Source organism: Mastacembelus armatus, chromosome 22 (assembly GCF_900324485.2).
Source record: "Mastacembelus armatus chromosome 22, fMasArm1.2, whole genome shotgun sequence".
NCBI lineage: Eukaryota > Metazoa > Chordata > Actinopteri > Synbranchiformes > Mastacembelidae > Mastacembelus > Mastacembelus armatus.
Window position 1 is genome coordinate 7,924,853 of NC_046654.1, and position 18,878 is coordinate 7,943,730.

The 18,878-nt window shown below is 40.7% G+C and overlaps 1 protein-coding gene across 4 annotated transcripts in view; it reads right to left on the minus strand.

The window, feature by feature from the left end:
• luzp1 (leucine zipper protein 1) overlaps positions 1 to 18,362 on the minus strand; it is a 44,522-nt gene extending 26,160 nt beyond the window's left edge. Inside the window, exons 1-3 of one of the 4 annotated variants that reach the window (XM_026297533.1) lie at positions 17,783 to 17,995; positions 17,555 to 17,670; positions 2,811 to 2,869 (exon numbers count right to left, since the gene is read on the minus strand). The gene's annotated coding sequence lies outside the window, so the exon portion shown is untranslated. Of the gene's footprint in view, positions 1 to 2,810; positions 2,870 to 17,554; positions 17,671 to 17,782; positions 17,996 to 18,081 lie in introns of those variants that run through there. The other 3 variants (XM_026297452.2, XM_026297620.1, XM_026297702.2) reach the window with 3 other exon arrangements.
• Between the last annotated feature and the right edge of the window lie 516 nt (positions 18,363 to 18,878).

Below are 18,878 nucleotides of genomic sequence, written 5' to 3' on the forward strand. Positions count from 1 at the left end.
CAATCAGAAGATAACAGAGTCACAGTGCCTGCAGCACCTGCAGAGTATCACTGGCAGAGAGTGTGCAAGTGAACCGAGCAGTATGTGAAAAACGCAAATACACACAGGTGCCGCAGAGCGCACAAATGCATTAACAGGCTTATCATAGCAGTCAGGTGAGATTTATAGTGAAAACACTGCATCACATCCGTTCTTTGCATATGGACTGGGTTAAGGAATGTAAAGGAACTAACCGTAAATCAGGCGAAAGACTTTCGACAAAAAGCAACATAGCACAGTAGGCAATTTCATTTTCTCCAGTAAAGGTCAAGGACAGCAACCACACCTTATTAGTATTCATTATTTTCTTTTCTCACTTTCCCTATTTTGCTCCTTTTTTAACATTTGTCATTTTACTTCTACCTCTAACGATCACCCTAACCCTACATTACTGCTGCTGAATTCCTTTCTTTTCCTTCCCTCGACCTTTACCCTTATTCTCTGGCTGCACTGTTCCATTTGCACATCCTGTCCTGTGTACCGAACAGACAAGGAAATGACAGCTGAACATCAAACTCTCCACGATGATGGACTGGGCATTTTACCAGGCTCGCTCCCCTGATGGCTGACAACTGACTACAAACACCATCAATACAACAGCTCTTAACATACAGCCCTTCCACCTTCTGTCTGGCTGCCTGAGACCCTGCTCATTCAGTGCTTTCCCATCCTTGCGCGCACACGCCCGCCCGCACGCACACACGCGCACGCACACACGCGCGCGCGCGCGCGCACACACACACACACACACACACACACACACACACACAGTGCTTGGATGGCAGAGCTTGGCAGTGCTTCATCAGCCTGAGTCTTGGCATTAGCTGCCTGCTGCGGCTGAATGGCGACCTCAGTGGCTCACTGATGAGAGAGAGTGCTGTAGCAGATGAAGCAAATGTGCAGAGCAAAATGTGTGTGATAATGCGATGTAAGCAAAGAAAGACAGAAGGAAAAACAGATGAGGAGGAGAGAGAAGAGATGAGGGGAGTGACTCCACAGAATGCAGAGCAGGTCCCTGCCAGAGTGGATTACTGCAGCAGGAATGCAGCACTGGCTGCAGGATGGAGGGAAGAAAGAGGAGACAAGGGAGAGCAAGAGAGGTAGCAGGAGGTAAAATCACGAGGTTTCCTATCAGAGGAGGGATTGAAGCATGCTGAATGATACAGTTATTACAGATTGTCCTATTGCGACAAGTAATCAAAGTAGTTAGACTTTAAATGTATGCTAAGGGAAAGATTAAAGAACTAACCAGCAGAGCTGCTTATTCCGCACATATCTGTGTGCACTATTAGTAGGACTCTTGAATTTAAACAAATCAGCATGGATTCTGAAATGAAGATGAACATTTTTGCACAGATGATCCACTAAGGCAAAGTTTGTGAGGCTCATAAAGCTGTTCATTTGATTAGATTAGATTTAACTTGTCTTGTCTTTCCTTTGAAATTACCGAAACAAACAGGAAAACAAATGGCACGGTTTGTTTTCAGAATTAACATTGCATGACCTGGGTAGTTTGATTGAGAAGCAACAGACAACAACAAGAAGAAACCACCAACAGAAATGAAGACTTTACAAACAGAAAACAACCTTTAAGCTGCATATGAAACTATAACCTAAATTCAGTTAACAAACAAAGGGCATAAATAAATAAATAGATTAAAAAAAAAACCTGCTTAACCATTTATGAAAAAGCACAAATTTAGTGAGATGTGGCTTGTCATTGACAGAAGAAGGTCATTTTCCTGGTTTTCAGGGACTTTGTTACTTGTAGTCTATTTAAGATGCATTCATCTTGTTCAGGACGTGAACAAGCATCCAGAATAATAAATGTAAATGTAAATGAAGCTTAGTAAAAATATACACAACACGCCCTGTACACATATTGACCTTAAAGTGCTGTGTGAGCAGACAGCTGAGAAGACACAGTAAGACAGTGATACATATATTGTGCTGACTAACCTGCCCTGATCTCTCTCACGCACGCACGCACGCACGCACAACCAGCTGCTGTCCCTAAGAGCATTGTGCACGTTTAAGTCTATGAGTGCATTGACATATCGAACAGAATATGCCCATACAGTATCGGTATGTGTGCCACTCCTGTGTGACTTCAGACTACAGGGAAGGAAGTGTGGCGCCGGTGTTTGTGCCCAACAGGAAACAGACTCAGAAGGCAGAGGAGGGGAGGAAAAGGCTACAAGGAGGAGGAGGAGGCTACGAGGCGGATTAGGAGGAGGAGGAAGAGAGAAAAGGAGGAATAGATAGGCAACAGGGGAGAATAATGAGAAGGAGAGGAGTGGAGGAAGAAGAAATGAAGGAAGCGGAAACATTTGAAACTTTACAATATCCAATCTGTGAACTGAATTTGTGTCCTGATGACCACAAATCTTTAAATATATACATATACATAGTTATAATCTGGTATCTCAAGGTTTTTGAAAGCCATATTTTTTGTTAATGTCCCTTTTCTCTTTTCCTACAGTTAATATTATGAATACTAAAATTATAAATGTCACCATAAAAAAGGAACCCAATAAATCCAAAGACTACCAAAGGAACAGTTTGTTTTAGAAAATATGCTTTTCTTTCTTCACCTCGGAGATATGGGACATGCTATATTTTACATTTTTTAATCTAATCTAAATTTGTATAGATTTTAAATTTGTAAAGTTTTACAGACTTTCAGTAACACCCTCAAAATATGCACACACCGAAAAGAGCACAAATAAATCAAATCATCATTGTCCAAAGCACAGAGAAACATAACTTACATTGGAGATGAATTCTTATGTCTGCAGCATGTTACAGCACCCACTGAAAGGTCTCACTCCTGTGGTTAAAACACACAAGCAGAGCATGAGATTAGTGAAATTGACTCACTGATCTTCATAACATCAGAACACACAAACTGATGCCATGTTTCCCCATTGTTATGCTTGGCTGTTGGCAGGGCCAAGAGCTTGTGGCCAGGCTGACAATGCAGTCACTGTAGGGGAGTTCGTTCACAGTCAAGCTAACAGGCTAAGAATGAGCTAACTGCTCAGACATGGGATGCATTTGGAGGCTTTGCAATACACTCATGCATGAGCAGACAAGCTGCGTTTGGCCACGACAACAGAAGGCTCCATTCAGTTCTCTGGGGAGGCACTGGTGTACACACACAAACACACACGGACCATTATCATAATCACCATCATACTAGAAGCTCTCATCTGCTTCAAACTATGTGCACGGCTACACACACACACACACCAACCCAGACGAGGAGCATTCCACTACAGTAGCATTCCATATGTTTGGTTAAGCACCGAGAATCCAGATTTAAGACTGGAGTCTGGACTGAATTTAAAGAACGAGCGAGGGAAATGAAGGGAGGGGAAACAATGAGATAGAGGAGCGGGTCAAAAGAGAAGGAGTACATTCCTGTGAAGTCCATCAACAGGACACTCGGGTATAGAAATGGGTATTAATACATTTAAAAACTATCAATCTTAGCTTTAATGCCTACACAAAAAGGTGCTTTGGAAATAACTTAAAGGATTAATCAATTATTAAAATTGTTGCCTATTTTTTGTCAGTGGACATATTGACAAATTGTTTCAACTCTAACCCTCAACATGGGATGGAAATCAAACACCTAAATAAACCTGCAAATGCAATTCATATTAGTGCGGCTGAAAATGATTTTTTGCCAAAGAAAAAAAAAAAAACATTAATTCTCAAAATTGTTGCCGATTAATCTTTTATTGTCTGTCTGATCTTTTTAGCTCTATACCCATGAAGTAATCGCAGGACATCTTTATTTCTTCCTCTGTGAACTGATCAGAAAAGGGTTTTCAAGTGAGGAGAGTTGCAAGTGATGTGCTCACAGGCACTTTGATCATGTAAGTAGCCACTGATGGACATAAAGCATCAGTCTTTTAGCTGCTCCTGCCACTCTCTACGCTTCTGTTTGTTCACACACCTTTCCTTTATAGGAAGGAGGCAACTTTGCTGTTCTGCCCTCAGCTGCATCATTATAGATTCATGAAGGCAGCAGCATAATCACATAGGTTTTGCTGAATCAACTGACATTCTCACATTATGCTGTGTAATTAAAAAATAAAATGATCAATGATGTGATCAATTATTCCTTATAAATTAAAATATATGATTTTACAAGTAAGATTTGATATATTCTTAGCAATGCAATACCCCAGAGACCATACGCTTGTGTTTGGGGGGGTGCCAAGATCACATTACAATTTGATTACAGTGATACATATATAGATCTAATATATGACTTTTAAATCTTTCTAAAATCTTCAGTGGGGGGATTTGTTTATCTTGATTCAATCGAATTTTGCTATTTTGATCATCATATAGAGCGTACATCCTGTGAACACTGATTGTAATTGTTAGGTCACTTGTACCCTTTTTTCCCTACAAGAAACATATTTATCTGTCGTGCACTGTGCTAAACAAAACTTTCTGTTCCTTACTCTATATCAATATGTGGTATGACTGTTTATCTTAGGGTATGATGCACTTTTTGTTCTGGCCCTCTTCAGGCAGTTTAATATTACAAAACAACATAATCCCTGGCTCACCTACCTTTTCATTCTACATCAAGCTTTTTATCATGTTTATTTTTACACGTCTTTATCACGTATCATGAAACGTGATAAGATATCAGTGTATGCTTTTGAGCTCTTAAGGCTTAAGCCTTCGAAACACATACAGCACAGTATATATGAGGCCACACACAACCACCAACACTCATCTGATTTGGCACAGCGTCTTGTAGGTGGTTTTTGTTCCTATGACATTAAGTGGTACTAAAACACAACAAAATGTATTTCAAGCAGGGTGAGGTGCCCTTTTAAATGTTCATTTTATCCACATATTTCCACTGAGGATAAACCAGTATATGTCCATTAGTTAGCCTGAATGTCAGTAAGTCACAGCAAAATGGATGTATTCAAATGCAACATGAAAAAAATGAGTGTGTTAAAAGAAAAGGACAGAGGAATCACATCGAGTAAAATAAGAGAAAATTAGGATGAGCAGAAGGGGGGGGGGGGGAATTCATGCTCAGTATCCTTCACTGGAGAACATTTCAAGACTTGAAACTCCATCCTGGGTTCCACTGGCCAGGCGGGCCTCGTTTGCATGGGAGCCCATTTCCTGTGAGTGATTAACACAACGGAGGGTGTATGTGTGTGTGTGCGCGCACTGGGGGTTGCAGTCCAGAGAGGTCTGGGGTTGTTTTGTCTGCTTAGGGGAAAGGAATGCCCAAATCAAACATAGTGAACAGTATGCCAAGAGTGAGGAGAAGTACAAAAAAAAAAAAAAAAAAAGAGGATCAGAAAGACCAAGCAGATACACAGAGAGGAGAACAATGGACAAAACAAAATGGAAGGAGCACTAGAGAAGACTATAGCAAGAGACTGATTTTTCATTTGCAGCCACTGAAGACTGAACAGCATTCCTCCTGCTGCCATTTGCATTCTAAAGCAGAGCAGCAAGGTGGAGTGAAAATTCTGTGCTGAGCTGTCACGTGGAAAACCATCCACCTCTTTAACTTTACCGTGAACTTGCAGAACCTGTCCTAAAATCTAATGACTTACAACCATGCAGCCTTCCTAGTTCCACAAATAGCAGCTAAGGCTTTCCCACACTATACTGCTGATTATACAGATAGATTAGTGCAGACTATTATTCACTGATACAACAGTAGTATGACAACTAGCAATGTCACAGATCTTTGTAAGCTTACCTTTAGAACAAAGCTCAACAGTACAGAAATCTCTAGGCATTTAAGAGTCCTTACAGTTCTTTCATTATGTAAGGATAAACAGGTACATGACAACCAACAGGGCTCCAGTGTCGGACATAGTGTAGTTGTCTAATAACTTGGCAAATATATTGACATGATACATATTCATCCCAAGGGTAATACCAATAATTTGAGACTCCTAATTTTGCAAGTAGAAGAGCAGAATCAGCTGTAGGTCTATAGTAGCTCCTACATAGCTTTTATGGATTCACTGTCTTAAATCACTTTTTGCTACCATTGGGTGAATCATTTCTCATCACTAGAAAATGAGATTTTAAATTGTGAAATTTAAATTTGACTGTCCTCAAGCTTTGAAACACTAATTAGATGGCTAACTAAATAAACAGAAAAACAATCTTAATCTATTATTTTATATCTGGTCAAGGTTTTGTTATATGGGTATGGTTGCATTGTGGGGTTTCACATTTCTGATACTGTGGCATTTCTAAACAGCCCTGGATTGAGCTTTACTGGGCACACTGAGCTGCTCTTATTTCCCAGCAGTCTGAAAGTTCAGTTTCCAAACACTTCCTTGTGTTTGTATGCGAGCTGGACCCTGCCCATGCAGGAGTGAACCATTCCTTGACTGGCAGAGCAGAAGTGATAGGCCACTATTGTTTCCTTTTAAGGTCAATTGTGTCTCAAATGCTTGGCATGGCTGAGAGTACAGATGCAGATGGCTGGCAGGAGAGGTAAAAACACTAATTTAACTGCATTCCTCTGTGGAAGTCCACACCTAGAGAGAGAAAGTAGAATGGAAAGACACGTAATGAGACAGTACGTGAAAGTATTTTAGACAAGTAGGGAGAAAGGCAACTGGACACTGAAATAGGCACTATTTTAGAGGTTCAGACAAAGAAAAGGGTGAAAATTAGGAGGTAAACCTGCACGTTTTTGTCCAAGTGGGTGGGCGACAGTCATTCTTTGCCACAGGCATCAAGCTCTGCTGTACCCTTGTTTGACAAGTCAGTCATAACACCACCACATGTGGTTAACCTGTTTGTCAAGGCCAAGAGACGAGGGCAAGTACTTGCACATACATACATGTTTGCATAGGGACCTAAAATGTTCACAAAGTGACAAAGTCGGTTGTGTAATTCATCCCAGGGCCACAAGTTCACGACTAACTGCTCAGCCAAATTTGTCTGAGCAGCGAAGTGCACTCACTATTAGTTACTCTGAATGAAGGCATCAACCAAATGTCTACAATAAAACGCAAAGTTTAAATATTCTGTTGGAGTGGGAAAGACATGGGAGGGGGGTCTGGATTGCTAGACCGGCTTAGCTTCACAAATAAACTCAGACTCTGGGAGAACGAGAGGGAGCTGGCTGAAGGTTGGATCATAAAATATGCCTGGTATTCCATAATGGTCCACAGTGCACAAATGAGCCACTCAGGGACTTGGGAGCGTTATTGGATTCTTGCGAGGTTCCTGTGTCTGTGTCCACATATAAACATAATTATGAGTTAGCCAGATATTCAATGCCACATCATTTTAAGGTGTGTTATCCAATGATGACTTGACACAAACCATCACAACTGACAGAACACGGAAAGATTCACTGTCTTCATGAGAAACCCGACTTTGACCAAGTTGTGCCTCTTGTTAAACCAAATGTTGGCTGACATTTAGCCATAACGGGACACACAGAGAGGAAGAGAAAGAAGTAGAGAGACCACCAGAGGGGAGCTGGTGACACAGACGTTTGAGTTGCTAAGCACGTTTGTCCGCTTCAGTCTAAGGACATGGGAGAGACTGTCTGTTATCACTGTCAGTGATCCATTGTGTTTGCTAATACAGAAGTGTTCCTGTGACACAGGACACTCAGCTGCAATGCTTAAACAGTTAGTCAGACAACTGATAAGTCAATCAACAGAAAATCATTGAACAATTTAGACAATCTATTAATTTTATGTGTGAAGCAAAAAATGCACAGAGTTAGCTTGTTTCAACTTGTGTGGTTTGCTTTAGACAGGGAACTTTTGGGGCTGTTAAGACAACACATGCAACTGAGTAGATGAGCTAATTGAAAGCATAAACAAAAGTTTTGATTATTCTCAGTTTTCAAATATGAAAATATGATGCTTTTCTTGCTCTTGCATAATCTTAACCGGAATATTTTGGACTGGTGGCCAGACAAAATACACATGTCAAGATGTCACATTATTATTATTTTGTTTTTCACTACCTTGATTACTTAAGAAAATGATGCATAATGAAAATAATCAATAGCTGCAAGCCTAACCTGAGGACATCACATTAGTTTCTGGGAAACTAAATGTAATTCAGTAATGTGGGCATTACTGAAAAGACAATATACAAATCAACTAAAACAATCATTAGTGAAGTGTCCTGGTAGCTGAGCGGTCTCAACACAACCTCTCTGGTTTGATTTCGGTTGAGGAACTTCGTTGCATGTCAAAGTCAGCTCTCTGTCTTTACCTCACTTCTTGTCTGTCTTTATATAAGCAAAAGTAAAAAATGCCACAAAAAGCAGCTCTAATCTACTCACAATTTGTCTTCATCTACTACTACTACTACATAAAACTAGAACATAAAAGGCTTCATGTCTCTTAAAGTAGAATCTGCACTTTATCCAGTCTATTTTTATGGCCTCACCATGGCTTGCATTGTGCTGCTTCACTTCCCTTGGTTGGGACAACTAGCATGAGAAGGAGCTCCAAAAGCAATGCTGGCATGGAGAGAAAAATCAGCCAACCCAGCCCTCAGCTGCCCTTTACAAAAGGCAGCAGTGCAAGGATCTCCTCCAAAATAAAACCAAAGCAGAGAGGGGGGGGGGGGCTGAAAATAGCCTAGCAGTCGGGGTCTGCATGCATCAGTACCACAATGATGAATGCTCCTAAAACCAGACTTGCTAATATATGGACAGAAGGAGGGATGCTTGTGGGAGAAGAAAAACATCTAACTGGTTTAGTTTGAAATAAAGTTGAGTGAAAACAAAGGACAAACAGAAAATAAGGGTACTGCGGAAAGTCATGCAACTGTCATGCACATCAACTAAGTGTACAACTCTGTAAAAGGCACTAAAAAAAAGTATGTTAACCAGTGGAGATGTAGCACAGAAGACAACAGCCATGGACGGGAGAAACAGAAGAGGGGGAAGTGAGCATTTCCCAGGTTTCTATGGTGTCTGACATTCCTCTCACTGAGAACATGTATATTTTCTGATCACAAGAAAAATAATCTGAAGGAGGAATTTTATTTTGAGAGCCGCCATGTAGACCCAAGGCTTAGAACAAATCAGACAGACGTGTGTGAGTGTTTCAGTGTGAAAACGTGTGTAACCCTCATACAGCCAAGGTGGCAATATAAGAGCCAAGGCTCCCAGGTCAACACCAGACAGATTATTTGCAAAGGAAGCGCATGTGAGGATCCAAACCCGGACTGTTTGAGTAACACACAATCAAATGAACAAACATCCACACCCACACACACGGAACACACGTGGCCTTCTGAATGCCACTTTTGAAGATGTTGAGAGATATCACAAGTAGAAAAGTCTATTGCTTCTTTTTTTTTTTAGGTCGATCTCACATCTCTGTTGAGCCGAAAGACGAAGTGAGCTGCTTCCTGTGTATGTTTCATTACAGAGGCCTCAACAAGGTAAAACTGAAAAAGAATAAAAAAGGATGAGACTGACCTTCAGAAGAACTGCCCTAAGCCAGGCCAGCAAAAGCCTGATTATTTAATTATTTGTATTTGCCCTATTCTTATCATTATAAAAGCCAGATTTTACAGGTAATCTGTATTTCTTTCTATTTATCCAGTAATTTTTTTTTATGAATATCTGACATAGATTTATGAAGTATTAGATAAGCAGTACAGGTTATGTGTCAGACTATTTCTTGCCTAAAACTAAAACTTCCTGGAGTTGCTGCAGGTTGGAGGCTTTAATCAGTAACTTATTACAGACTAGGTGACAAATTAAAGGTAAAAAAAAAAAAAAACAACTATTGTCAAATGCTGCTTTGATCATGATGGAGAATTATGTATATAAAATGTTCTATAGGTGTACCATAGGGACGATACATACTGAGTCACATCATTTTTGTACTTAAACTATTCATTCAGTGAGGATCTTCATTGGTTATACCATTTTCTATTCAGTTTTTTTTTCTTGCATTTGTCATAATTTGGCACTTTTCAGTCAGATGTGGCATAAGACACACCAGAGCACAAGACAAGTATACACATTTGATGTTCTCTCTAATGGGCCTCAACCAGAAACAGCAGCACCAGAGTCAGGACAAAAAACTTTCACCAAAAAAAGATGATTAATACTATATGTGTGATCCAGTCATTAAGATTTGAAAAATAATCTGATGCCTCAACTCATAAGACCATTGCTGGGGACCAAGACAGAAGTTTGGCCCGTTTAAATATACATTTGTACACTCCGCTCCAACATGGCCCTCAACACACACTCTCAACCTCATGATGAACCTGACCTCTGCTAAGACCCGGACTGTCACATTGCTAACCACTGTCAGCAGCCATCCGACTGCAAATAACAGACTAAAATATAAATTGTAGGAGAAGAAAACAGAAACGATAATGCCATGGAAGAGAGGTTGAAAAAGACATATTACAGCTCTCAACACATAAACACTCTTTAAATTGTAGTGATGGTACCCAAGACATACAAACCCTGCTGCTGGGTGAAGGACTTTGGTTCAACATTTAGCCTTTTAGGGATATTACTGTGACTATAGAGTTGTTGCAGAGGTGAGTCATCCATGGGTGGCATGAGGTTTTTTTTTGGTTTTTGGTTTTTAAAAAAAATCTATTTATACCTGTGTTCCAGGTTTTTAATTTTGGCTCTATCAAAGCAAAGCATGCATAGTCTCTTCCACCACTATAGTGTCACGAGACTGAAGTACAGTCCTCCCCCCGTTGATTATTATCTGTCTGTTGTCTTAGCCAGATCTCTAGAAAGAAGAATCCATCTTGAACCAGACTGGAATGGCTCCTGAAATATGCCAAATATGCCCCTGGCCTCCCTCCCTTTTGAAAATGTAGGCCTGCTTGCTAGCCCACCCTCCTTTCCTTTTAGTCCCCCAACCCACCACATTCCTGCACAGTACTCAGCACCGAACTCACGCATACTTATCACAGATGACCCACTCACATAGAAAATGTTAGGGACATTAATAACATGGGTTTTCAACCAGCTGACCCAGACATGCCTTTTATGGGTAAGCAGTTCAGATTTCTCTTTTCATTGACTTCCAAAAATACTCCTGTACCAGGGGGAGAAAGGGGAGTAACAGGAAAAATGGAGGGGTGGGGGGTGTCTACTCTTTGCAATGCAAAAAGAAAAGGAGAAAATGAGTGAGACAAGATAACAATTGAAAGGAGAGAGGAAATATTGGTTGTTTGAGGTGAACACCTAAAAAAATAAAAGCAAGGCTGAGGAATTTGTAAGAAATATCTTAACTTAAGCTCTCCCCCGTTAAAATATCACAGTCCCAGCCCCCCCCCAACTCTCTTAACTTTGCTGTGCCTCCTACATGCTTTTGAAGTCTATTTCCTTTACACTTCTTTCCTCTGCATTTCCAGGATCAATGAGCCATTTTTGAGAAGTCTGTACAGTTTAGAAACAAAACAGACACATGGAAGAATGTCTGTGAAACAACTTGTTGGACGCTGAAACGTCTAACAGCAACCTAATTCCAACCAGTTGGGAAAAAAATAAATCCAAGAAGAGGATCCGCTTGTGTTTCACATCAACAACCTGAAAGCATGTAAAACACAAACATAGTAGCAGGGTGACCCACATTATAAGTCTGGTTCGAACTCGAGCCATGTGGGGCAGCTGTCCTGGCCGGGCCACAGATTAAACATTAGACGACTTATCACCTGCAGCTATAACGATATATCTAAGAGCTACCAACACATTCTTGGCACGAGTGTTTTACTAAATAAACCGGTATCATGAAGAGCAGGGGCGGGAGGGCAAGAGAGTTTAAACGACAGAATGAGGTAACAATTCATGTTAGAACCTCAAAATAAAACCACTGTTTTGATTCAGGTTATCTACAGTGTTTGCACCTGAGGTAAAGTGAAATGAGGTCATATTCACTAAGAATAATGTTACTGTTTGCAAAGCAAAGACAAAAATCTAGACATACGACAGTGAAAGAGTCACGTGTGAAACCATGCCCTGTAAACTCCAAAGACCAAACTTTCCACTTTAGATCTATTTAAAACTATGGAACTGGAAGTAAAGGCAAAACTGGAAAAATGTTAAAGCTACAAAAAAAATACAAATATAGAATAAATAGTCAAACTAAACTGCATTCTAGTATGGCATCTATTGACTTGACACTAACTATGTCTCTATCTGTTTCTGATTGATAAGGAAATGATAGAGCTGGAAAGCCAAAATGAAGACCAGATGATGTTTTCCCCCTCTTCAGTTACATGCCATAGTTTAAGATCCTTCACATGGTCAGCAGCAGGAAAGCTGCTTGGTTTTAGGGGCTATAAGGGAACAATGGCTGTTCATAAATTAAAATTTCTGAAATATGGCACTAGGAGGCAGTTTTAAAGTCTCATGTAGGTCAGCATTACAAAGTGTGGATAATTCATGAGGAATGGTGATAAAGGAACATTGAGGTCCTCTGTTCAGAGCCTGTACACTTCACAGTGTCTGTGCCAGTTTTATACCTTGCCCATTATTGATTTTTCTGGGGGGGACGCTGTTAATATTGCAGTAATTTCTAAGCAGAGGTACAAATATAATGCACTAAGCAAAGCTTCACAGTTTTGAACAACACCTCAGAATATTAACATTTAGCAAGCCTGTTTACAGTGACACTCAACTTCATTCAGAGGGAATAATAGGGAAATTACATTTATAGCACTCTGGTAAGTATGTCAACTGACTAGCTGGCTCATACAAGAATACAAGCAAATAAAAATGTGTCATTCAGATTTCAGGAATGACAGAGAACAGGTCTGAGTAAAGTTTCAGTAAATGTGTTTTCCTCAGACTTGATGAGTCACCACTGTCAGGCTCCCAAAGCTCTGATACATACAAGACAATTTATTAACCATGATGTTGGCTTTGAGCAAACGCTTGCACTAAGCGTACAAAGTTGAACAACAGAGTAATTTGCCAAAAAATACAAATAGAAAAACAGTATCACATATCATAACATGGTCTTTAAACACCCTGTCACTCAGTATAATTCCAGCAGGTCAGTAAATACTAGAAATGTCCATTGGGTAAAATGGAAGTCAGAGTTACACAATCTTGCAATATTGCTTAATATTTTCAAATCAATTATGAAATACAGAGATTATGATACAAATAAGAAACTAAGAGGTAAAAACAAATGTATGGTGCTTCAAAATGAATGATTTTCTTTGGGAATTAAATGGAGTTAAGATCAGCAGAAACTCAAAACCACAAATATAAAGTTTTACATTAAGAAGGAAAGGTTGACCAAAGAGGCTATATAAAATGTTTTTGCTATCCCCTTCATGTCTCAATAATGTGATGACGTATAATTATTTATGATTTAAAAATCACATACTGCTAACTAGCTGAGTTATTTTTCAACTGTTTCTGAATGGATTTTGCAGAAATATCGCCATATGAATATGCAATTATTAATATAGATATGATCTATCTTGCCTAGTTGAAATAACATAATTTCATGTTATGTCATTAAAATGTGTGTTATTGAATACAAATGCATAATTCAGCAGCTCACATGTACCCAAATCTGACCTGTATGACATTTTAAACTTTCTGATTAGCAGTGAAGACCGGTCAAGTGATTATTTTACCCTAAATGATATATTGTTCTATTTGTGTAAATGTGGGGAAAAAAAAAAAAAAAAAAAAGTCAAATCTGTGTTATCATGGATATATGCTGTAGCTCACACAATACAGTCACAAACAACTCCAGCCTTCAATGGAGCAGATCTCTATTATGAAACTGTTTGTTCACTCTCCTTGTGCAGCATAACAGAGCGACTGTGGTCACCGCGCCACCACAGGACAGAGAACCCACCAGAGCAGCTGGTAATGAGGAGGCCGTTTGGCACGCTCTGCAGGGCTAACGAGGGGGATTTCATTCACACTCACGCATACTCAGTACGAACAGAACGCATTTTTGCTTTGACATGCAGTTCTGAAAGAGTGGAAGCACATATCTGTGTGATGGTGTATGTGTTAATGAGGGCACTTGGAGCTGAGATGGAAGCATGTGAACACTTGGAGCCAAGATGTGCTTCTAGCTACTACTCACTAAGTGACTGACACTTTCAGCCTCTAGTATCTGATGACAAATCGACATGGCAGGGAACAGCACTGAGGAAAAGCTCTTTGGCATGCAGACGTGTGCACAGGCGCACAACATAGCAAACCTACGAATACATACTGAGTTCAAGTAGTTTGAACTCCAGCTGAAATCACAGAGCCCTGCCCTTTCACTGGCCCACCACCGATAAAGAAAGCTGGCAGGGAGGTCAGACAGGAAGAGGGAAGAGAGGGAAAAGAAATGGGAGGAAAAGAAGATGACGGTAACAGGAATGTGAACAGTAGAGTAACACAGAACCACTGAGTAAAGAATATTTTCATGTTTACTCAGTTATTTTTCGTTCCTGTTCATCACTTTTGTCTTTAAAACAATGAATAATCTCAAATCCGAAAGGCACAGTTAATGCCATTAGATTGTTTCATATGACCATGTTTACCTAACAATCCAAAAAGATAAACAAAATCCTCACGACTGAGATTCTATTTTTCAAATGAAAACAGTTGGAAAACACTGCATTTTAATTTCAATGACTAATCGATTAATCAGCCACTTGTTCCAACTCTTACTACCTCCGACATACTCAAACACCAGATATAAAACAGGTACACGAACAGTCTCACAACAGGCAGCTTTATGGCATTACCCCACCTTCCTGCAAGTCTGCAAGTAAGCAGTAACTCCAGCTGGCCTGCGCAGCGTCAGCAGCAGCTTCTGTCCCCAAAGCTGAGCACATTATTGCATTATAACGAAACACACATGCATACACACACTCAGAAGCCATGTGTGGGCTTTAATACAAGCCTGTAAGAAACGATGATTCATCTGTGCTATTTTAAGGAGGTCCCAGTTCTGTAATGCCTGCAGCATCACTATGTCCTCTGTGTGCATCCTCCCCTGCTCTATTCCTGGGTGGGAGGGTTACTGAGGCTAAAAATGAGAGTCTACCACTAATAATAACCAACACCAACACCATCCGGTCTGTCTTCTATCATAGCTATGCATTACAGCTTACACGGGTTACACTACACATGACATTAATCTGCTTGTGTGGGTGATGATGATTCTTTTGAGTGAGATGTTATTTTGTCTTTCCATATAATGATGAAAGGACTAATAAAAGTGCAAAAAAGTTGTTGGTTTATGTTTTGTGGATGAATTGCTTTGTCCTAGATGACAGTAAACTGTCAAGAGCTGTTTGTTATGTAAACCAAGCAATTTGAATACCTGTCCTCAGGGCTTTTGAAAATTATACAGGTAATTTTTTTTTTTTTTTTTTAAATCGACAAAACAAAACACAATCTGCATTAAATGGATTGTACTGGTACTAACACAGAGCAATACTCTGTGCCCATATTTCCACTTTGTGCTTTTTGTGGATTTAGATAACAGCTTGATGACAAAAATATTTCTCAAAGCATGTTCCCATCTAAGCAGTAACAATATTCATTCTTATTTGCATTCACTTGCAACAAATGACGCAAATGTTAATGCCTTGTAATTCCACCCTGATGTGATGGTACTACAATTACAGCAAGGGCTCTACACATTGTCCTTGATGTGTGGAGTGGCAGTAATACAACCACTGACAGGCTGGGTTTGACATTCCCAGTGGTTTGATTCTCCCAGGCAGAAAACCTCAATATTTTAATTTAATCCCCAGAGCCGTCATTTAGCCACTCTGTAATCTCCAGGTCCAGTGCTTAGTCTGATAATTACCCTTATTGGACACCCATAATGATTAGTTTTTGGTTTCACCCAAAGCAGTGCAGGCAGTTTCATGGGGCAGTCATGGGGTTCTGCGGAGTGGAAAACCAATCATGTGTGGTATAGCCCAGGCCATAAAAGAGGAGAGAGAGGTATGATTATTACTTTGCATGGAAGGTGACAGCTCCTGGACAGCACATAGGGCAAGTTTTGTCTTAGTGTAACTTTCACTTCTTGGCAACAGCACTTATAGGATGACCAAACAGGTGGTGGTGGTGATGGTGGCACTCCTGCTGTGTCAACATTAACCATCACTACACTTACCAATCACGTTCTGCTACAGGAACAAAGGTCAAAGTGGGCATTCATGTAATCATCCCTCTTCAGAGGCAGAGCAACCAAACCCAACTTGAAGCATAATTTCTTAAGACTGTAAATGCATGGATAAAGCAGAAATCAGGGAACATTTAAGCATCTCCATCTTCACTTTGCTGCTACTCTCATTTAATTTTCCCTTTGCATTTTTCCTATATTTCCAAACTAACAGCACAACTGCTGACATTCCCTCCATATGAGGTGTAATAATTCCCCCAAGTACCAAAGAAAACATGTTTGACATATCTACCACCATGACAAGCTGCCATGCAAGTGTCTGTGCAGAGTCCAAAAGGAAAGTGGATTCACTGCAGCACAAGTTGGTGGCTCAGTCAGCTGGTATAATCTACAGCTGGTTTGGAAAGCAAGCCTTACGGGAAAGTCATCAGTGTTTTTTTTTTTTTTTTTTTTTTTGGCTCCTTCATGTCTGAAACAGGTCAAGGCAGGTCCTCTCCTTCTCCTTCCTTCCCTGTGCTGCGCTTTACGAGCCCCACCTGGCAGATTAGTATTCCACCACTACAGCTACCTTTTCTACTGCTGACAAATGAACACACTCCTCTGTTACCCTTCTGGCGAAGCAGCACAATGGGCATACTCTTTGGCCTTTGGGCTCTGCCACCTTGGTTTTATACATATGTACAAAAGCCAGACACCAAGTGTTCCATCACAAACACATAAACTCAAATGTAGAAACCAAATCTTGTCACTCTGTGAATTTAACATCAGGGGCTGCAACTTCAAGCTACTTTAGTAATTGTTCAGAGAAAGATAATTGACAGACAAGACAAATTGTAAACGCTAACCAATGCTGATTTGTCTTTCTCTGTGGTGACTTTCATAGATTGACCAACATGTGTACAATGAACAGAAAACTCATCCTACAGATTAAAGACGTCCAAAGGTGTCCCATTTATTTAATGTAACAAAACACTGATGTATTCTTCATATTCCCTACACTGACTCTGGTGCTCAGTTCAAATTGTGTTTGTTTCCCTTAATTTTCCCTCATAACTAGAGCTACTCACCTGAAGTATATTTTGGTCAGTCAAATCTCCCACATACCCTTCAAATTATTTAGGTAAATATGATGTTAAGCTAAAGTCTTCCGGCTTTTTTTGTCCCACTATTTTAGGGGAAGGTTGGACCAAAACAGTGCCTGTAGTCTTGATATATGCTGGTTTAACATGGCTGATACTTGATGTCGACGAGAGAAACTAAAACATTTTGACTCCATTCATAAAACAAAAATACCCTAACATTCCCGACGACTTGCGAAACAGGGGAAAGGCGGTAGAGACAAGGTACATTTTGAAACAACTCACAGAAAGATGAGGTCCTTTCCCCGCAGTGGCTCAAAACACAGGCTGCATGAATGTCAAGAACACGTACAAGTATCCTAACGTCACTCTCCGCTTTCTGCTGCTTGTTTTACAGTCGCCTGAATGAAAAACCACCGACGTTTTCCATGAGACAGACACAAGAACTGTGTTGTGAAGACTGTGACATGTAGAGGGAAATAAACGCTGCGTGCAGCGCTACATTTTAACCACCTGAGGGTTGTTTCGCCGCAGTCCTGGCGTCCTGTTCGCGACAAAACGACCAGAGGAGGCGGAGGAGGTTGGAAGGAGGGTTGAAAACTTGCCGCAGTTCAGACTCCTGCAGTCCCTGTTCACTGGGACCTACTCAGGAAGCCTCTGTCTGAATCCTCAACTATAGCTCCCATGTTCCCCATCCAACCCAGAGAAAACACACACACACACACACACACACACACACACACACACACACACACACACACACACACACACACACACACACACACACACACAGTAAAAGGCTGCAGCTTTACCTTAGCGGCTCCACCGCCGGGTCAGATAAACAGTAAATCCACAACTTCCCACGGTTTCGGTTCATGCGGACGGTAGGACTCACTGCTGCCGACAAGGCCAGGACAAGTTCATCCACATATTCTCAGGCACAACCAGAGAGTTGGAGGCGACGGGGGGGAATGCTTTTTTCGGTTTCCTGCTTTCCCTAAATCCCTTTCGTTGGTCCTTTCCTCTCGGATATCCCCCTCCCTGCCCCGTTTGAGATCAAACTATCACATTCCACCGCGTCCTTAACAATGAAAAAAGGTGGGTTTTCCTTTTCTGCTGCCGGAGGATCCACCCCTCGGGATGACTCTGCCCGGTCTGACCGCAAAGAGAACGCCCTTCCCGGCTGCGAGGTCCCGCCTCTCTCCCCCTCGCAACATAACGCTGATCTGACCGGTGAGGAGGACTGACTCCAAACTGGGCTGAGTGGATAGTCTGAATATATTCTGAGTTAATGTGTCTACACTGGTGCACAGTGATACAACACTGGTCTACATAGTAATATATTATAACTGAGACCCAAGCCACAGTTTGACAACACTGTGTCCCAAAGGACCCTCATGGAAATGTGATTTGATATGAAACCACATTATGTTTAAGTTATGTAAGTTAAGTTAACGATGCATTTCATCAGGCAGGTTTGATCAGTTTTGTGGTTTACTTATTCTCTACAGAAACAATTCAAATCATTTTGTTATAACATCCCCTTTGACTGGAATAACTTCTTCTCACACACAAAATTCCTAACTTCTTCAGGAGACTATGTTTTTTA